A 13,443-nucleotide genomic window follows, 5' to 3' on the forward strand; every position below is an offset into this window, starting at 1 on the left:
GGTTGATCTTCGACCTCAACTCCACTTTCCCGCTGATCCCCATATCCCTGATTCCCTTAGTCCAAAAATCTATCTATCTCAGCCTTGAATATACTCAACAACTCAGCATCCACAGCCCTTTCAGGTACAGAATGACAAAAATTCACAACCCTCTGAGTGAAGAAATTCCTCCTCATCTCAGTCTTAAATGTCCGGCCCCTTTTCCTGAGACTGGGTCCCCTGGTTCTAGATTCTCCAGCCAGGGGAAACAATCTCTCAGCATCTACCCTGTCAATCCCCCTCAATGTTATATGTTTCAACGAGATCATCTCTCATTCTTCTAAACTCCAGGGAGTATTGACCCAATCTACTCAATCTCTCCTCATTGGACAGCCTCTCATCCCAGGGATCAATCTAGTGAACCTTCGTTGCACCACCTCTAAGGCACTTCTCAGATAAGGAGATCAAAACTGTGCACAGTGCTCCAGGTAAGATCTCACCAAAGCCCTGTACAATTGGAGTAAGACTTCCTTACTCTTGTACTCCAACTCCCTTGTAATAAAGCCCAACATGCCATTTGCCTTCCTAATTAGGCGGGAAATTGTGTTGTGTTAGGGAAATTGATGGGATTAAAGGCCTATAAATCCCCAGGGCCTGATAGTCTGCATCCCAGAGCACTTAAGGAAGTGGCCCTAGAAATAGTGGATGTATTGGTGATCATTTTCCAACAGTCTATCGACTCTGGATCAGTTCCTATGGACTGCAGGGTAGCTAATGTAACACCACTTTTTAAGAAAGGAGGGAGAGAGAAAACTGGTAATTCTAGACCGGTTAGCCTGACATCAGTAGTGGGGAAAATGTTGGAATCAATTATTAAAGATGAAATATAAGCGCATTTGGAAAGCAGTGACAGGATCGGTCCAAGTCAGCATGGATTTATGAAGGGGAAATCATGCTTGACAAATCTTCTAGAATTTTTTGAGGATGTAACTGGTAGAGTGGAAAAGGGAGAACCAGTGGATGTGGTGTATTTGGACTTTCAAAAGGCTTTTGACAAGGTCCCACACAAGAGATTGGTGTGCAAAATTAAAGCACATGGTATTGGGGGTAATGTACTGACATAAATAGAGAACTGGTTGGCAGACAGGAAGCATAGAGTCGGGATAAACGGGTCCTTTTCAGAATGGCAGGAAGTGACTAGTGGAGTGCCGCAGGGCTCAGTGTTGGGACCCCAGCTATTTACAATATACATTAATGATTTAGATGAAGGAATTGAATGTAATATCTCCAAGTTTGCAGATGACACTAAGCTGGGTGGTGGTGTGAGCTGTGGGGAGGGCGCTAAGAGGCTGCAGGGTGACTTGGACAGGTTAGGTGAGTGGGCAAACGCATGGCAGATGCAGTATAATGTGGATAAATGTGAGGTTATCCATTTTGATGGCAAAAACACAAAGGCAGAATATTATCTGAATGGCGGCAGATTAGGAAAAGGGGAGGTGCAACGAGACCTGGGTGTCATGGTTCATCAGTCATTGAAAGTTGGCATGCAGGTACAGCAGGTGGTGAAGAAGGCAAATGGTATGTTGGCCTTCATAGCTAGGGGATTTGAGTATAGGAGCAGGAAGGTCTTACTGCAGTTGGACAGGGCCTTGGTAAAGGGATCAAGGGGTATGGAAAGAAAGCAGGAAAGGGGTACTAAGGGAATGATCAGCCATGATCTGATTGAATGGTGCAGGCTCGATGGGACGAATGGCCTACTCCTGCACCTATTTTCTATGTTTCTCTATGTTGCTATGTATTTGCATGCTAACTTTGTGTCTTCCATCTGCCACCTTATTGCCCACTCAACCTGTCTATATCCTTTAGCAGGCTCTGTGTGTCCTCCTAACAGCTTATTTTCCACCTAGTTTTGTATCGTCAACAAACTTGGAGACATTGCTCTCGATCCTTTCATCTAAGTCATTAATATAGATTGTAAATAGCTGAGGCCCAAGCACTGATTATGGCACCCAACTAGTTCCAGCCTGCCAACTGGAAAATGACCCGTTTATCCCTAATCTCTGTTTTCTGTCCGTTAACCAATCCTAAAATAGTACCCCCAACCCCATGAGCCTTTATCTTGCTTAGCAAACTTTTATGTGGCACCTTATCAAATGCCTTTTGGATATCCAAATATACTACATCCACTGGTTTCACTTTATCTACCCTGTTAGTTGCATCCTCAAAAAACTCTAATAAATTTGTTAAACACGATTTCCCTTTCATAAAATTGTGTTGATTTTGTCTCATCATATGATTTTCAAAGATTCCTGACGAATGATATCAGGCTAACTGGCCTGCAGTTCCCATTTTCTCTCTCCCTCCTTTCCTGAATAGCGGAGTTACATTTGCTACCTTCCAACGTTCTAGAATCTAGGTAATTTTATAGAATGATTACAGCACGGAAGAAGGTTATTCGGCTGGTCGAGCCCGTACCAGTTCTGTGTAAGTGCACTTCAGCTGGTCCCACTCCCCTGCCCTTTCCCTGTAGCCCTGCAAAAAAAAATTTATTTCAGGTACATATCCAACTCCCTTTTGAAAGCAGTGATTGAATCTGTCTCCACCACACTTTCAGACAGTGCATTCCAGATCCTAACCACTCGCTGTGTAAAAATTTTTTCTTGTGTCGCCTTTGGTTCTTTTACCAATCACCTTAAATCTGTGTCCCCTGGTTCTCTGCTCTTGTGCCAAAGGAATCAGTTTCTCTCTATCTACTCTGTCCAGACCTCTCATGATTTTGAACACCTCTATCAAATCTCCTCTCAATCTTCTCTGCTCTAAGGAGAACAACTCCAGCTTCTCCACTCTAGCCATGTAACTGAAGTTCCTCATCTTTGGAATCATTCTCGTAAATCTTTTCTGCACCCTCTCTAAGGCCTTCACATTCTTCCTAAAGTGCGGTGCCCAGAATTGGACACAATACTCCAGTTGATGCCGAACCAGTGTTTTATACAGGTTCTTCATCATTTCCATATTTTAGTACTCTATACCTCTATTCATGAAGCCCAGGATCCTGTAAGCTTTTTTAACGGCTTTCTCGATCTGCCCTGCCACCTTCAACGATTTGTGCACATATACCCCTAGGTCTTTTTATTCATGCACCCCCTTTAGGATTGTATCTTTTCGTTTATATTTCCTCTTCTCATTCTTTCTACCAAAATGTATCATTTCACACTTTTCTGTGTTAAATTTCATCTGCCACGTGTCCGCCCATTCCACCAGACTGTCTATGTCCTCTTGAAGTCTATTCCTATCCTCTTCACTGTTCACTATATTTCCAAGTTTTGTGTCATCTGCAAATTTTGAAATTGTGCCCTGTACACCTAAGTCTAAGTCATTGATATATATCAGGAAAAGCAGTGGTCCCAGTACCGACCCCTGGGGAACACCTCCAATCCGAAAAACAACCATTCAAGACTACTCTCTGTTTCCTGTCACTTAGCCAATTTCTTATCCATGCTGCCACTGTCCCTTTTATTCCATGGGCTTCAACTTTGCTGACAAGCCTATTATGTGGCACGTTGTCGAACACCATTTGGAAATCCATGTACACCATGTCAACTGCATTGCCCTCATCAACCCTCTCTGTTACCTCATCAAATAACTCGATCAAGTTGGTTAAACACGATTTGCCTTTAACAACTCCATGCTGGCTTTCCTTACTTAATCCAAGTGACTTTTAATGTTGTCCTTGATTATTGTTTCTAAAAGCTTCTAAAAGAATTTTTAAAATTCCCTACCACTGATGTTAAACTGACTGGTCTATAGATGCTGGGCTTATCTTTACACCCTTTTTTGAATAAGGGTGTAACATTTGCAATTCTCCAGTCCTCTGGCACCAACCCCGTTTCTAAAGAAGATTGGAAGATTATGGCCAGTACCTCCACAATTTCTTCCTTCACGTCACTCAGCATCCTAGGATGCATCCCATCCGGTCCTGGTGACTTAGCTACTTTAAGTACAGTCAGTCTTTCTAGTACCTCGTCTTTATCAATTCTTATCCCACCCAGTATCTCCTGTACCTCCTCCTTCACTATGTCTATGGCAGCACCTTCTTCCTTGGTGAAGACAGATTCAAAGTACTCATTTAGTACCTCAGCCATACCCTCTGTCTCCATCTCCTTTTTGGTCCCTAATCAGCCCCACCCCTCCTCTTACTACCTGTTTACTATTTATATGCCTTCAGAAGGATTACATTTTATGTTAGCTGCCATTCTAATCTCATACCCTCTCTTTGCCCCTTATTTTCTTTATCACTTCTCCTCTGAACTTTCTATATATAGCCCGATTCCCAGATATATTCTCGACCTGACATCTGTCATATGCACACTTTTTTTCTGTTTCATCTTACTCGCTCTTTCTTTCGTCATCCAGGGAGCTGTGACTAAGTTAGGTGCCCTATATTCCCCCCTCATGGGAATGTATCTAGACTGTACCCAAATTATGTCCTCTTTAAAGGCAGCCCATTGTTCTACTACAGCTATGGCTGCCGATCTTTGATTCCAATTTACCTGGGCCATTTCTGTTCTCATCCCACTTAAATTTGCCTTCCTCCAATTAAGTATTATTACTCTAGATTGATCCTTGTCCTTTTCTCCCCTCAGAATGTTCTGCAGCCGCACATGACATCCTTAACCCTGGCACCAAAGAGACAACATACCATCCTAGAGTCATGTCTGCGGCCGCAGAAATGCCTGCTCCCCTATCAAATCCCCTACTACTATTGCTTTCCCCGTCTTCATCCTCCACACCATTCCCCCCCCCCCACCTGTATGGCTGAGACACCCGTGGTGCCATGGACTTGGCTCTGGGTTGTACTCCCCACAGGAACCATCACTCTCACCAGTACTCGGAACAGAATACTGGTTGGAAAGTGAGATGCACTCGGGGGACTCCTGCACCACCTGGCTGGTCCTCCTCTTCTGTCTGGCAGTCGCCAATTCCCTCTCTGCTTGTGCATTCCTTAGCTGCGGGATGACCACCTCCTGAATCGTGCTAACCACGTAACTCTCAGCCTCACGGATGCACCGCAGTGATGCCCACTCCTGCTCAAGCTCTGAAACCCGGAGCTTGCTAGTTTACTGTCATTCTATTTTCTCCCTTTTTAATACATTTTTTGGTCATCCTTAGCTGGCTTCTAAAGCGCTCCTAATCCTCAGGCTTACTTCTATTCTTCGCAACATTATAAGCCTCTTCCTTTAATCTAATACTATCCTTAACTTCTTTAGTTACATGGATGGATCACTTTTCCTGTGCGTTTTTATTTCTCAATGAAATGTATATCTGTTTGAGAATTATGGAATATTTCGTTAAATGTTTGCCACTGCTTATCTACCATCACACCTTTTAATCTAATTTCCCAATCTACCTTAGCTAACTTGCCCCTCATATCTATGTAATTGACTTTATTTAAGCGTAAGACTCTCATTTCCAACTGAAGCAGTTCACTTTCAAACACAATGTGAAATTTTATCATATTATGATCACTCTTCCCCACAGGATCCCTTATAATATTATTAATTAACCCTGTCTAATTACACAATACAAGATCTAAGATAGCCTATTCCCTGGTTGATTCCACAACATATTGTTCCAGGAAACTGTCTCAAATGCATTCTACCAACTCAGCCTCCAAACTACCTTTGCCAATTTGATTTGCCCAGTCTATATGAAGATCAAAGTCCCCCATAATAATGTTATTACCTTTGTTACAAGCTCATATTGTCTATTGATTAATACTCTGTCCAACTGTATAGCTACTGTTTGGGGGGCCTATAAACTACTGAGAGAAAGTCTGTTGGGAGCAGAAGAGAATTCCTTATATTCCCATATCAGCCCGTGTGGAGGTTACAAATCCATTGGCTATAAATTGGCTAGTCACCAAATTGTAATGTTGAGGATGGGTTCACAGAGATTGTCAGTAGTCAGACTTTTGAAACTAGCTTTCAACTAAAAATGAGGAAGAACAAAACTGAGTACATTTAGCAAAACAGACCTTTCGAAAAGTCAGGCAAAATAGAAAAGGACGTGGGGTAGCCATGATAATAAAGGATGACATAAAAATATAGGCTGCATTGGCTAGGTCCATATTACTGGCATTAGTTTGGTAATGCAGTTACTGCCCAAAAGGGGTAATGATATCTGTAACTTGTTCCCACTGCTAGCATTGAACCTATAGAGCTACAACTTCCAAGCTAGTGGCAAAAAGTAGCATGCAGGACTGTTCCAGAGCAGCTGTGTTTTATCCTTCCTCTCATGGTGCTCTTCAAGCTTTGAGGTAGTTATCAGATTTGTTGGGTGCTTTGTCAGGAACTGCCAATTTTGAGGATGATCTAGAAGCTGGACCCTGTGATGAGTACTCCTTGTAAGATTACACACCAACTTTGTCTTTGTGGCAAGACGAGTATTCTTTGGGTTCTTTGTCGGCTTTTTGCCTCCTTTGCAATGTGATTTTGGTCATTTAACGCCAAGCCTCAAGTTGAATTTTCATTTTTCCATTCTAAAAAAAATTGGTATTGTCTACTGCATGAGCAACAGTTACATTATGTACTTCATCAAGATTTTACAATGATCTGATGTGGTCAAACAGCTCAGACAGTGACTGATTCCAACTGAGGCTGTGTCACATAGAAACATAGAAAATAGGTGCAGGAGTAGGCCATTCGGCCCTTCTAGCCTGCACCGCCATTCAATGAGTTCATGGCTGAACATGCAACTTCAGTACCCCATTCCTGCTTTCTCGCCATACCCCTTGATCCCCCGAGTAGTAAGGACTTCATCTAACTCCCTTTTGAATATATTTAGTGAATTGGCCTCAACAACTTTCTGTGGTAGAGAATTCCACAGGTTCACCACTCTCTGGGTGAAGAAGTTTCTCCACATCTCGGTCCTAAATGGCTTACCCTTTATCCTTAGACTGTGACCCCTGGTTCTGGACTTCCCCAACATTGGGAACATTCTTCCTGCATCTAACCTGTCTAAACCCATCAGAATTTTAAACGTTTCTATGAGGTCCCCTCTCATTCTTCTGAACTCCAGTGAATACAAGCCCAGTTGATCCAGTCTTTCTTGATATGTCAGTCCCGCCATCCCGCGAATCAGTCTGGTGAACCTTCGCTGCACTCCCTCAATAGCAAGAATGTCCTTTCTCAAGTTAGGAGACCAAAACTGCACACAATACTCCAGGTGTGGCCTCACCAAGGCCCTGTGCAACTGTAGCAACACCTCCCTGCCCCTGTACTTGAATCCCCTTGCTATGAAGGCCAACATGCCATTTGCTTTCTTAACCGCCTGCTGTACCTGCATGCCAACCTTCAATGACTGATGTACCATGACACCCAGGTCTCGTTGCACCTCTCCTTTTCCTAATCTGTCACCATTCAGATAATAGTCTGTCTCTCTGTTTTTACCACCAAAGTGGATAACCTCACATTTATCCACATTATACTTCATCTGCCATGCATTTGCCCACTCACCTAACCTATCCAAGTCACGGAAGAAGCAGTGAAAGGAAAAGGGCAACGGTTGAAGTTCCTTAAATGGAATTATCTCACTCTGAATTTCACACCTACATGCCTTCTGTTGCCTATTGATATGTGAATATAATCAAATTTTAAAGGAGTGATTCTAATGAAGTGAAACTTTAATGTTTCAGTTTTCACAAAGACAGTAAATGTTTTCAATACCATCTGCTCACTCAGGTAGAGGTGATAAGGAGTTATAACAAAAGGACATTTTTTAAATCATTTTGTAAAAAAGCATATTTTCTTAATTTACTAAATTTCACATCGAGTTTATCTATCCAAAAATTACCCACCACGACATATTTTTTGAGTTTTTCCTGGAATTGTTACCACAAGTAAATGAGGATTTTCTTAACAATTGCACACTCCAGTTAAAATAAATAAGAACGTTACAAGGTTAATGGTGGTCATTCTAAATTAACTGCTTTTTGTACCTTTACTCTCGGAGTGTGAACGTGAAGCAGTTCCTCAGCTCTCTCTTGTTGAATGAATGCTCATATCTTCAAGCTGTAGCATGGGAACCTTCAACTTTAAACTGCAGAACCCATGTGGTAAATAGCCATTCTTGGCCAACAACATTCTGTACAGAAGAAAGACTTAGATTTACATAGTGCTTTCCACGACCACCAGACATCTCAAAGCGCATTACAGTTTTGAAGTACTTTTTGAAGTGTTGTCACTATTGTAATGTAGGAAATGCAGCAGCCAATTTATGCACAAGCAAGCTCCCACAAACACCAATGTGATAATGACCAGATAATCTGTTTTTTTGTTATGTTGATTGAGGGCTAAATATTGGCCAGGACACTGGGGATAACTCCCCTGTTCTGCTTCAAAATAGTGCCATGGGATCTTTTACATCCACTTGAGAGAGCAAATGGGACCTCGATTTAACGTCTCATCTGAAAGATGGCACCTCCGACAGTTCAGCACTCCCTCAGCACTGCACTGGAATGTCAGCCTAGATTTTTCATGCTCAAGAAACGAGCAGTTTTCTAATGTTAAATAAGGTATTCTGGTCAGTGATGTAATTCTAGTTAAGACATTCTTAATGTAAATACTGCAGCATCTACATGTCTTGAGCATCTGACTTTGTGACTCATAAGTGTTATGTATGTATGTAAACCTCACCAATATGTAAGACTTGCCACCAGGGAGAACTCCTGTGGGAGACCTAAGGGTCACCTGTGCACCCTGGGCAAGCAGGTATAAAATATAATCCACCATGCTGCTTCCTCACTCTGGAGTCTGAATAAAGAGACCAAGGTCACAACAAGTTGAGCTTACAATACAGTCTTGTGGAGTTTTTCTGAACATAACAAATTGGCGACGGGTAACGGATCACGAACTTTCACGCGGTAATGGCTGCCGTTGGTATTCTTGAGAGATTTGTTGAGGGTGATGATTGGGAAGCCTTCGTTGAGTGTCTCGACCAGTACTTCGCGGCCAATGAACTGGACAAGGCTGAGACGGCGGTCAAGTGCAGGGCAATTCTCCTCACCGTATGTGGGTCTTCGATATATGGCCTCCTCAAAAATCTGCTGGCACCGGACAAAGCAACGGACAAGACTTACACAGAGCTGTGCACGCTGGTTCGGGAACACCTCAAGCCGAAGGAGAGCATCTTAATGGACAGGTATTGCTTTAACACGCACCATCGCTCCAAGGGCCAGACCGTAGCGAGCTTTGTCGCTGACCGAAGACGCTTTGCGAATTTACAGGATCCTTGGGGGAAATGTTGCGGAACTTTGTCGTGTTTGGAATTGACCACGAGGTCATTCTTCGCAAACTGCTATCTGCCGAATCCCTAGATCTGAGCAAGGCCATCACGATAGCCCAGGCTTTCATATCCACGAGCGACAACACGAAACAGATATTTTCACAGAATCGAAGCTCACCGGCAAGTACTGTGCATAAAATAATGCTTTCAGCAGGTAGAACTGTACATGGCAGGGCCCACACGACCAGAGGCCAGACCTTGGCCTAGGGTGACTCAGAGTCTACCGTGGGGCGTGAATATGTATCCATTAACACCATGTTGGCGCTGTCATAGAGCCCATCAATATCGATTCAAGCACTGTGTGCAAGGGCTATGGAACAAAGGGGCACCTCCAGCGAATGTGCAGACGACCTGTGACTCACCACGTGGCAGAGTCAGGAGAGGGCGACCGATCCTGCGAGGATCACACTGAACGAGCAGGAGAGGCAACTCAACCTGAGGATAAAGAGGAAGTATATGGGATACACACCTTCACCACCAAAAGCCCTCTGATAATGCTAAAAGTTAAACTCAACGGCACTCCAGTCTCCATGGAGTTGGACACTGGGGCGAGTCAATCAATAATGAGCCAGAAGGCATTCAAGAGGCTGTGGGGCGACAGAGCACAATGACCCAAGCTGATCCCGATTCAGGAAAAGCTGTGCATCTACACCAAGGAACTGATACCAGTTATTGGTAGTGCGGACATAAGAGTATCCCATGAGGGAGCGGTGCACGATTTATGACTGTGGATTGTTTCAGGCGATGGGCCAATGCTGCTTGGTAGAAGGTGGATGGGGAAGATTCGATGGAACTGGGAAGACCTCTGTGTACCTTCTCCGGCGAATGACATCTCCCTTGCTCAAAGGCTGAGCAAGCCCCTAGCTTCAGCTGAACCAGGCATCGAAGTGCAGATCCATTTGCAGATCCCCGAGGCACAGGCCGCTCACCATGATCACGATGAGGTAAAGATCAACCGAGCAGCGGTACAGGCGTGGTACCCACCACCCAAAGCCGACGACCTCTTTGCGCCGATGGAAGAGGCTCCAGGTCGACTAAGCAGAGTGGGACTCCGGCTGAAACGATCCGAATGTGTCTTCCCGACGCCAGAGGCAAAATCCCTGGGAAGATCGCAGCAGTTGGCATCACGGACACGGACGAGAGTGCGTCCAGACCACGGGACGAGAGTGCGTCCAGACCACGGGACGAGAGAGCATCCAAACCACGGGACGAAAGAGCATCCAAACCACGGGACGAAAGCGCGTCCAGATCATGGGATGAGAGAGTGTCCAGACTGGTCTTGGGGCAAAGGTGAAGGGGTGGCCGCTGAGAAGGCCAAGTACCCACTACGTTCCAATAAGTTGTTTGCACTGTGTAACCCATGTGAGCGCTCTTTCGCGGCCAATGATGTACTATCATATGGGGTCGGGGGTACCTTACAACAAGCCAAAGTAGCGGGCGAACACCAACCGGTCATTTATGTATCTGACAAAGTACTTGTAGCAAGTGATGTGTTATCACACGGGGTCGGGCGTGTGGTACAGCAAGCCAAAGTAGCCGGCGAGCATCAGCCGGTTGTACATGTATCCAATAAGTTAACCAAGGCCTGTATTCACGGGACAAAAAAGATGTACCAAAGAGTGTCCCAATATTTGCTCGATTCAGACAAGTTGCCTATCTCACAGTTTTGGGAGAGCAGAGGCACTATTATCAATGTTTTGTTTCAAATTTGTCTAACACTGTGCACTGTAACATGATCCGCCACGGGCCAGGCACTGAGAATGGCGCTAATGTCCTCAGTTGGCTACCGTTGCCCACCACCGGGGTGGAAACGGCACAGCCCGCAGACCTGCTCGTTGTTATGAAAATGCTCGAAAGCGAGGGGTCAACCGTAACAGCTCCCCAGTTTAGGACCTGGACCAGCCAGGATCCCATGTTACCGCCTGCTAACGGCGAACCGCTAAACGGGACGTTGCAGCTTATCCGTCACAAAGACGAAATGCTCATCCCATCAGATTGCCCCATATGGGGCAACGTTGCAAAGAAAGGCAGGGGGGCTACACACAGTCAGTGGTCCGGGGCCTCCATACCATGGATCAGGATCCACGGGGACCACGCGGCCTCCCGCCACTACTGAAAGTCTCAAGGTCATATCGGCCAACCTTGGCTTGCCAGACCTTAGGGTCAGCGACAATAGTCCAGAGCAGGCAGCCCAAATCATAAAGCCAAGCACCAGACGTGTCACGGTAGACTCCCTATAGACCCGGCTATCCCGGGTGATGGGCAGTCACCAGACAGAATCACTCAGAACCCCCAAGCCTTCCGTATGCTATCAGCAAAGAATGTACCATGATTGCACAGCTCCCCCACGCGACATCAGAATAAATTATGTAGACCATGTTCATGGCTCCGGATGGGCTGCTAGCACTGTATTAGCCAAAGAGGGGAATGGAGTGTTTGTTGTGAAACCATGTAATTGGCAAATGCAGAAAGCATTTCGACCTGAACAAACTGCGAACTACAGATAACCAGGAACCACTATAAAAGGACCTGGCCCCCAGTGACCCACTAACACAACCCACCATGCCTTTCAGTCTGATCAGACCAGCTGTGCGGCCGTGCAGCAACGATTGACCAATTCACCCATGCCAGGATTTCAACTCAGGCGATCGACCCGGGAACGCAGAGCGTCAGATTGCCTCAACTCGCAAATAAGTTGTACATAAGACTTTGGGTGGGGGAGTGATGTTATGTATGTATGTAAACCTCACCAATATGTAAGATTTGCCACTAGAGGGCACACCTTTGGGAGACCTAAGGGTCACCTGTGCACCCTGGGCAAGCAGGTATAAAAGGTAATCCACCATGCTGCTTCCTCACTCTGGAGTCTGAATAAAGAGACCAAGGTCACAACAGTTTGAGCTTACAATACAGTCTTGTGGAGTTATTCTGAACATAACAGTAAGGTAGAGTGTGAAGGGCTGACACAGTGGGTTAAAATTAGGTGTTTTGATTTCTGGGGTTGAAATTCAGGCCTGACTTTTTTTTTTAAACTAGAAATTGTTGCTGGAGCTATTCAGGGATTAACTCTGCATTTAATGTTTTAACATAGAACCATAGAAAATAGGTGCAGTAGGCCCTTCGAGCCTACACCGCCATTCAATAAGATCATGGCTGATCATTCCTTCAGTACCCCTTTCCTGCTTTCTCTCCATACCCCTTGATTCCCTTAACCGTAAGGGCCATATCTAACTCCCTCTTGAATATATCCAATGAACTGGTATCAACAACTCTCTGCAGCAGGGAATTCCACAGGTCAACAACTCTCTGAGTGAAGAAGTTTCTCCTCATCTCAGTCCTAAATGGCCTACCCCTTATCCTAAGACTATGTCCCCTGGTTCTGGACTTCCCCAACATCGAGAACATTCTTCCCACATCTAACCTGTCCAGTCCCGTCAGAATCTTATATGTTTCTATGAGATCCCCTCTCATCCTTCTAAACTCCAGTGAATAAAGGCCCAGTTGATCCGGTCTCTCCTCATATGACAGCCCAGCCATCCCTGGAATCAGTCCGGTGAACCTTCGCTGCACTCCCTCAATAGCAAGAACGTCCTTCCTCAGACTAGAAGACCAAAACTGAACACAATATTCCAGGTTAGGCCTCACTAAGGCCCTTGCAACTGCAGTAAGATCTCCCTGCTCCTATATTCAAACCCCCTAGCTATGAAGGCCAACATACCATTTGCCGTCTTTACCACCTGCTGTACCTGCGTGCCCACTTTCAGTGACTGATGAACCATGACACCCAGGTCTCATTGCACCTCTCCTTTTTCTAGTCTGCCACCATTCAAATAATATTCTGCCTTCGTGTTTTTGCCCCCAAAATGGATAACCTCACATTTATCAATATTATACTGCATCTGCCATGTATTTGCCCACTCACCTAATCTGTCCAAGTCACCCTGCAGCCTTTTAGCGTCCTCCTCACAACTCACACCGCCACCCAGTTTAGTGTCATTCGCAAACTTGGAGATATTACACTCTATTCCTTCATCCAAATCGTTAATGTATATTGTAAAGAGCTGGGGTCCCAGCACTGAGCCCTGCGGCACTCCACTAGTCACTGCCTCCCATTCTGACAAG

General features: G+C 45.0%; 1 protein-coding gene across 13 annotated transcripts in view; it reads right to left on the bottom strand.

Annotated features, from left to right (window-relative positions):
• The window catches only part of LOC139281277 (tumor necrosis factor receptor superfamily member 13B), a 99,228-nt gene that overhangs the window by 33,628 nt on the left and 52,157 nt on the right, over positions 1 to 13,443 (bottom strand). For 12 of the 13 annotated variants that reach the window (XM_070901375.1, XM_070901373.1, XM_070901370.1 and 9 more), the window contains one exon: positions 7,976 to 8,121. The exons of the other annotated variant lie outside the window; for it this stretch is intronic. The gene's annotated coding sequence lies outside the window, so the exon portion shown is untranslated. The remainder of the gene's footprint in view (positions 1 to 7,975; positions 8,122 to 13,443) is intronic. 13 annotated transcript variants of the gene reach the window in all.

The sequence above is a fragment of the Pristiophorus japonicus genome, chromosome 15 (assembly GCF_044704955.1).
Source record: "Pristiophorus japonicus isolate sPriJap1 chromosome 15, sPriJap1.hap1, whole genome shotgun sequence".
In the NCBI taxonomy this organism is placed as follows: Eukaryota; Metazoa; Chordata; class Chondrichthyes; family Pristiophoridae; genus Pristiophorus; species Pristiophorus japonicus.